This window comes from Triticum dicoccoides, chromosome 7B, assembly GCF_002162155.2.
Source record: "Triticum dicoccoides isolate Atlit2015 ecotype Zavitan chromosome 7B, WEW_v2.0, whole genome shotgun sequence".
Classification (NCBI taxonomy): domain Eukaryota; kingdom Viridiplantae; phylum Streptophyta; class Magnoliopsida; order Poales; family Poaceae; genus Triticum; species Triticum dicoccoides.
Genome location: NC_041393.1, coordinates 732,075,554 through 732,083,938, shown reverse-complemented (window position 1 = coordinate 732,083,938; position 8,385 = coordinate 732,075,554). Strand labels below are relative to the sequence as shown.

General features: G+C 45.2%; 1 pseudogene; it reads left to right on the top strand.

The window, feature by feature from the left end:
- The first annotated feature begins 1,789 nt into the window (after nt 1–1,789).
- On the top strand, nt 1,790–3,876 carry LOC119339584 (annotated as a pseudogene).
- The last annotated feature ends 4,509 nt before the right edge of the window (nt 3,877–8,385 follow it).

Sequence of the window (8,385 nt, the reverse complement as noted above, 5' to 3'; positions counted from 1 at the left end):
TTCATTTTTGAAGGAGGGTATCTTTGTGAAATTACATGGACTATTTTTGAAGGAGAGTACCTGACAAGTGGGGGCCACTAGGGTCATACCGCCATTGACTGCGCCACATCAGCAGTGGGTGGAGAGTAACCAGCCTATGGGGTTTTCGGTCCGGTTAGGGTTTGTTGAGGGGGTTAAGGGAACAGAAATAAAGATCAGGGGTAAAGTGAACCACCCACTTTATTCAGGGGAGTAAAATGGACTTTTTTCTATAATAAAATATTACTCCGTCCATTCCTAAATATATGTTTTTACGAGATTTTAATATGGACTACAGACGGAGCAAAATAAATGAATTTACACTCTAAATAAGTCCGTATACATCCGTATGTAGTTCATATTGAGATCTCTACAAGGACTTATATTTAGAAACGGATGGAGTAAAAAAACAAAGAATATGAAATAGCAAAATATCAAGGGGAAAATGTAAATAGAAATATATTTGGAAAAAGGATAAAAATATAAATAGCAAGATATTAGGAAAAAAGACCAACACATTAGAACAAAAGAGGGAAAAAATTAAAATAGCAAAATATTAAATAAAAAAGACTGACCTCACACCGTACCACATCTGTATGTAGTTCATATTGAGATCTCTAAAAGGACTTATATTTAGAAAAGGATGGAGTAAAAAAACAAAGATATGAAATAGCAAAATATCAAGGGGAAAATGTAAATAGAAATATATTTGGAAAAAGGATAAAAATATAAATAGCAAGATATTAGGAAAAAAGACCAACACATTAGAACAAGAGAGGGAAAAAATTAAAATAGCAAAATATTAAATAAAAAAGACTGACATCACACCGTACTTCTAACCCGCAACACACAGCGAGGGTGACCAAGGGTAACAGGCCGACAGGACAGGCCCGGCCATAAGTACGTAGCGAAAGCTCTTTGCCTCGGCAGAGCCAATGAATGAGCTTTGCGTCCTCGGCAATGGAGTGCTGAGCACCGGCCTATTTAAGTCGCGTGGTTCCTTCTTAGCCGAGCAGTGTGGTACTAAACGTAGGAACAAAGCGGCGCTGCAGTTAGTTTATTCCTAAACTGGGCCATCATCTTCGGCCCACCAGACCAGCTAGGGCGGCCCTAAAAAGAAAAAGAGCGCTTCGCGGTGGCGTCTCGAAGCCACGACAGGAGGTAGCACGCCGTCGCCTGAGGAACAGGATCCCGGAGGTTGAGGATCCCTGTCGCCGCGCGCCGTCCTCGTTCGTCTCTGTTTCTCCGGCAATCGTCAGCGGAGGGATATGCCGGCGGCTTCTGAAGCGTCTCCAATGGCGGAATGTACATCTCCTCCACAGTCAGTAATACCAGAATAACTTGCTTCCAGTATTGGTTCTTCACTTTCTACTACTACCTGAACAATATAGTGCTTTGGGAGATCTTCTCGTTGGATAAATAAATTCTTTGTAGTTCCGTGGATACACGCTTCTCACTATTGGAGACTTGTTATTTTGCTGGGCCATCACTTTCTGAGATCTTCACACGCAGCTGTTGGAATGTGATCAAGGCAATGTGATCACCGAACACCAACTCATAGGACCAGTGGGACGGCATAAGGACTAGAGTACTCAACACCAGTCATGATTACTCGCCTCGGTCCCAACAATTCTCATGAATTCTTGTAGGGTCGATTGTTATTATAGTACAGCTACGCGCATCATCACTGTCTTCAGTTACTCGGCCGTCTGTTGTTAGGTGATTCGCTTTCGTTGCATCCTCGTCGTGTAAGCATATGTGTGGCCAGAATCGTCCGCCTCCGCGCTGTTTTTTCTTCCATTTCTCCTCAAGCAGGCAAGCGAGAAGCACATTATTTGCTCCAACCACTATTGTCTTTCTCAACCTGCGCTCCCATGTGTTCCTGCGAGCGCTCACCTTGGCGTCCCAATGGTGGAGCTCGTGGCCACCATGGTGGTCGGGCCACTGCTGTCCATCGTGAAGGACAAGGTGTCCAGCAGCCTCCTCGACCAGTACAAGGTGATGAAAGGCATGGAGGAGCAACATGAGATCCTGATGCGCAAATGCCTGCCATCCTGGACATCATCGCCAACGCCGAGCAGACGGCTTCCCAAAGAGAAGGGGTGGCTGCCTAGCTCCAGGCCATCAAGAAGGTGGCTTACCAGGCCAATGAAGTCTTCGACGAGTTCAAGTACGAGGCACTTCGTCGCAAGGCCAAAAAGGAGGGACACTATAAGGAGCTTGGCTTTGATGTGGTAAAACTCTTTCCCACCCACACCGTTTTGTGTTCCGCAACAGGATGGGAAGAAAGCTCCGCAAGATTGTGCAGGCCATCGAGGTCCTCGTGACCGAAATGAACGCCTTTGGCTTTAAGTATCAGCAACAGCCCCGGTATCCAGTCACTTGCGGCGGACGGATCATGCTAGCACTGACCTAGAGGAAATCAAGAAAATCATCATTGAATCCAGAGCCAACAATCAGAAGAAAATTGTTGATATACTAGTTGGGCAAGCTAACAATGCAGATCTCACGGTTGTTCCCATCGTTGGAATGGGTGGTCAGGGCAAGACCACGTTAGCACAACTTGTGTACAATGACACAAAAATTCAGAAGTATTTCGATTTGCTGCTATGGGTGTGTGTCTCTGACTGCTTTGATGTGGATTCTCTGGCAAAAAGTATAGTTGAAGCAGCTCCTAAGAAGAAGGGTGATAGCAAAGAAGCAGATGCTTCCATGAAAAAGAAAAGACCACTGGATATCCTTCAGAATGTGGTGAGTGGGCAATGATACCTCCTTGTATTGGATGGTGTCTGGGCACGACAGGTTCAGATTTGGACACAGCTCAAGGCCCGTCTTGAATATGGTGGCATGGGTAGTGTGGTCTTGACAACTACTCGTGACGAACGAGTGGCTGAAATAATGCACACTATTGAAGCTTACAATCTCAAAGCTTTCGATGATAAATTCATAAAGAAAATCATCGAGACAACAGCATTCAGTCGTTTAAAGAAGGCAGAGAAAAGGCCCATCGAGTTGGTAGATATGGTTGATGAGATTGTGAAGAGATGTGTTGGTTCTCCTTTAGCTGCAATAGCACTAGGCTCTGTACTGTGCACCAAGACCAGTAAGGAAGAATGGGAGGCTATATCAATCAGAAGCAGCATTTGCACCGAGGAGACAGGAATCTTATCAATACTCAAGCTCAGTTACAATGACTTGCCATCGCATATGAAGCAATGCTTTGCTTTCTGTGCTGTATTTCCCAAAGATTACGAGATTAATGTGGACAAGCTGATCCAACTATGGATTGCACATGGTTTCATACAGGAAAAGCAAGTTTGTCTTGAAACCATTGGCAAACAATTTTTTAGTGAGCTGGCCTCAAGGTCATTCTTTCAAGATGTGAAACAAGTCCAAGCCACATCCATAGAAATTAGAGGCACCAAGGCATATTATTCCAGAACCACTTGTAAAATCCATGATCTTATGCATGATGTTGCAATATCTATAATGGGAAAGGAATGTGCCCATGTAACTGAGGAACCTAGTCAGGGTGAGTGGCTTCCAAACACTGCTCGTCATCTATTTTGGTCATGCAAGGAACCAGAAAGAAAATTGAATGTTTCTCTCCAGAAAAGCTCTCCAGCTATCCAAACTCTTCTGTGTGATGATCTTTTGAAATGTTTGTTGCAGCATTCATCAAAATATAGTTCTTTGCAAGCATTAAAGCTCAGCGTATATAGAAGATCATTTCCGCTGAAACCAAAGCTACATCATCTGAGATACCTAGATCTCTCAAGAAGTTATATCAAAGAACTTCCTGAAGATATGAGCATTCTCTACAATAGTATAAATGGTCGATTTGATCTCAATCACTGAATACGTGCGAATAGAGTTACGAACCCTAATCTTGCAAATTGGAATTACTCTCTCTATGGTGGTGTTCTCGTTGAATGGAAGGAGGTGGTGAAGATCAAAGAAGGCCCGAATGGATGTAAATGATGTTCTTCTTGCTCGGATCCCTTCTTCTTTCTTGGGATGTTGACATTTCCTCTCTGGCTTTCTCCCTGATTGCCCTTTTTTTTCCTCTACGCCTTCACAAAAGTTGTTTCATATTGATGAGGTGGAGGTGGCAGCGTCTGGTATGACCATTGGTACTACCGTTCACACTTGCACCAAACGCCATCTTCTCCTATCGCGTGCAAAATGAATATTTTCTCAAAAGGGAAGTTGCTCCAAATTGCTTCAATGACCACAGTATTGATTAACGTTCTTCCAAAAGTATTTGGTCCTGCACATCCAGCAAGAGACCAGAGTTTCTTCACTCGTGAAGAATTAACGTTAGTAAAAAGGCGTGAGCTGAAAAAAAATGTGTTTTCACCACCACATTCCGTGATCCCGGCACATAACACAATCTTTATTTGAGATACCACAGAAGTGAATATCCTGCTAGAACAAGTAGGCAGTCGAGCCGTGAGAAGTGTCGGTCGCCACCAAAGGCCCAGAACAATGAAGGTCGCTATAACCCACAAAATTTCAATTCGGGATACTCCGGAAATCCCACATCATCTTCATGCTCCATTGTTCTCCTCCATGAAGGTAGACTCAATCAAGAAGTAATACTCGATGTTGCCACTGGATATGAAGAGATAAGATATCCCGTCTTGTCGCGACAATCACCTAGTAGTGTAGGACCACGCCATCACATGTGCGCTAGATTAGAGAACCTTATATTAGGATGTAGTAGGTCGGTGCTGTCGCTCGTGTACCGGTCCATGGGATTGTAACCATGGAGGTTTCACCATTAGAGACCGCCAAGATTGCCACTGCTGCACATACATGTGTTCTGCCTCAAGCCATCGTCCATAGATCGCACCTTTGGTTAATGCTACCAAACATCCGCCTAGGCCAGATCCGCATAGCCTCAGCGTAGCCCCAACCACCTAGAGTACCACACCCATAAGAGGCAGCCACCATGGCACCTATCATCGCAACGCCTCCAGACATGGGCCACGCCATGGTCCAACAGGCGCCCCCACTGCGAACATGCCCTGTCGTGCCCGTCCAGCATTCCCGTGCAATACCATGAGGCCGCAAGTTCCCGGCATCCGCTCGCACCACTCCACCAAATGCCGCACACCACTGTCACCCCTGCATCCCCCGGTGAGCCTCCACCCAAACAGCAACCGCGAGAAACGCTCCACCCGGGCTTTGCCCGTAGCCCTCTGGTGGCGGCGTAGATGGAAGGGAGGAGGGAGCAGGGACTAGTCGCAGCAACAGCCAGGGTTCTTGTAGATCATTTAAATTCCTTTTGTGTTTCTAGAGAATACAATAGTTATTCAAAGAAAAGTTGTATAATGAAAATATAAGTTTGTATTGCAGGTTACTTATTTTCACGCTAATTTTCTTTCCAAAAATACCGGTGTGATCCCTTAATAATGTGCAAACGGAAATAGAATGCATAACATACGGTCAAACACCTGGTTACAGTTTCTATTTTGTGAGAGAAAAGTAGATTTATCTTAAACACTTGCTTTAAAAAAATATCAATCGAACCAAGTGCATGTGGATCTAGTTTTGAAGGTCTCGTGACGAGAAACATTAAGAAATGCAAAAAAAATCATATGAGATTGATTTTTATACATATTCAAAACAATTCTCAACTTTATTGATATGTCCTAGAAAACCATGTTCATACCGGAAACTTGATTTTCATGGTAAAAGTAGTTTTTTGAAAATATTGTGCAAACAATAATATAGCTGCAACTTGTTTTTCACTCATATAATCTATCTATTATATACTTAAGACAGAAGTCAAATAAGCCACTATGTTCATCCACATAGATTAAACTATCTTGACCATCAATATTAGAAATTAAGGGGTGAGATTAATAGATATAGCGTTACATACAAATATGATCACGTAGCAATAATTTGACATGTCACGTACCAATAGTTTTTTTCAAACGCGCAAATAGTTTTGGTATTGCAACGTACGGCAGCGTACCAGCTAAAAAAAGGTACGACTGCCAACTAACTAAGAGTACAACTTGTCACACCCAAGATGCGACCCTATCCTAAAGAAACTCGAAGGTCCCACCAAGGATAGAAGCGCATCTTGAAGACGATTTTGCAAGGTGGATATCATTACATCAACATTACATAATAGATGGGGATACATACCAAAGGCATACAATGATACATGTGTTGGAAATATGCCCTAGAGGCAATAATAAATTGATTATTATTATATTTCCTTGTTCATGATAATCGTTTATTATCCATGCTAGAATTGTATTGATAGGAAACTCAGATACATGTGTGGATACATAGACAACACCATGTCCCTAGTAAGCCTCTAGTTGACTAGCTCGTTAATCAATAGATGGTTACGGTTTCCTGACCATGGACATTAGATGTCGTTGATAACGGGATCACATCATTAGGAGAATGATGTGATGGACAAGACCCAATCCTAAGCCTAGCACAAGATCATGTAGTTCGTATGCTAAAGCTTTTCTAATGTCAAGTATCATTTCCTTAGACCATGAGATTGTGCAATTCCCGGATACCGTAGGAGTGCTTTGGGTGTGCCAAACGTCACAACGTAACTGGGTGGCTATAAAGGTACACTACGGGTATCTCTGAAAGTGTCTGTTGGGTTGGCACGAATCGAGATTGGGATTTTGTCACTCCGTGTAAACGGAGAGGTATCTCTGGGCCCACTCGGTAGGACATCATCATAATGTGCACAATGTGACCAAGGGGTTGATCACAGGATGATGTGTTACGGAATGAGTAAAGAGACTTGCCGGTAACGAGATTGAACAAGGTATCGGTATACCGACGATCGAATCTCGGGCAAGTACCATACCGCTAGACAAAGGGAATTGTATACGGGATTGATTGAGTCCTTGACATCGTGGTTCATCCGATGAGATCATCGTGGAACATGTGGGAGCCAACATGGGTATCCAGATCCCGCTGTTGGTTATTGACCGGAGAACATCTCGGTCATGACTACATGTCTCCCGAACCCGTAGGGTCTACACACTTAAGGTTCGATGACGCTAGGGTTATAAAGGAAGTTTGTATGTGGTTACCGAATGTTGTTCGGAGTCCCGGATGAGATCCCGGACGTCACGAGGAGTTCCGGAATGGTCCAGAGGTAAAGATTTATATATAGGAAGTCCTGTTTCGGCCATCGGGACAAGTTTCGGGGTCATCGGTATTGTACCGGGACCACCGGAAGGGTCCCGGGGGCCCACCGGGTGGGGCCACCTGCCCCGGGGGGCCACATGGGCTGTAGGGGGTGCGCCTTGGCCTACATGGGCCAAGGGCACCAGCCCCTAGAGGCCCATGCGCCAAGATATAGGAAAAAGGGGAGAGTCCTAAAGGGGGAAGGCATCTCCGAGGTGCCTTGGGGAGGATGGACTCCTCCCCCCTCTTAGCCGCACCCCTTCCTTGGAGGAGGGGGCAAGGCTGCGCCTCCCCCCTCTCCCCTGCCCCTATATATAGTGGAGGGGAGGGAGGGCATCCACACCTAAGCCCTTGGCGCCTCCCTCCCTCCCGTGACACCTCCTCCTCTCCCGTAGGTGCTTGGCGAAGCCCTGCAGGATTGCCACGCTCCTCCATCACCACCACGCCGTTGTGCTGCTGCTGGATGGAGTCTTCCTCAACCTCTCCCTCTCTCCTTGCTGGATCAAGGCGTGGGAGACATCGTCGAGCTGTACGTGTGTTGAACGCGGAGGTGCTGTCCGTTCGGCACTAGATCATCGGTGATCTGAATCACGACGAGTACGACTCCATCAACCCCGTTCACTTGAACGCTTCCGCTTAGCGATCTACAAGGGTATGTAGATGCACTCTCCTTCCCCTCGTTGCTAGTCTCTCCATAGATAGATCTTGGTGATACGTAGGAAATTTTTTGAATTTCTGCTACGTTCCCCATCAGTGGCATCATGAGCTAGGTCTATTGCGTAGATTCTTTGCACGAGTAGAACACAAAGTAGTTGTGGGCGTCGATATTGTTCAATATGCTTTCCGTTACTAGTCTTATCTTGATTCGGCGGCATCGTGGGATGAAGCGGCCCGGACCAACCTTACACGTACGCTTACGTGAGACCGGTTCCACCGACAAACATGCACTAGTTGCATAAGGTGGCTGGCGGGTGTCTGTCTCTCCCACTTTAGTCGGATCGGATTCGATGAAAAGGGTCCTTATGAAGGGTAAATAGCAATTGGCATATCACGTTGTGGTTCATGCGTAGGTAAGAAACGTTCTTGCTAGAAACCCATAGCAGCCACGTAAAACATGCAAACAACAATTAGAGGACGTCTAACTTGTTTTTGCAGGGTATGCTATGTGATGTGATATGGCCAAAGGAT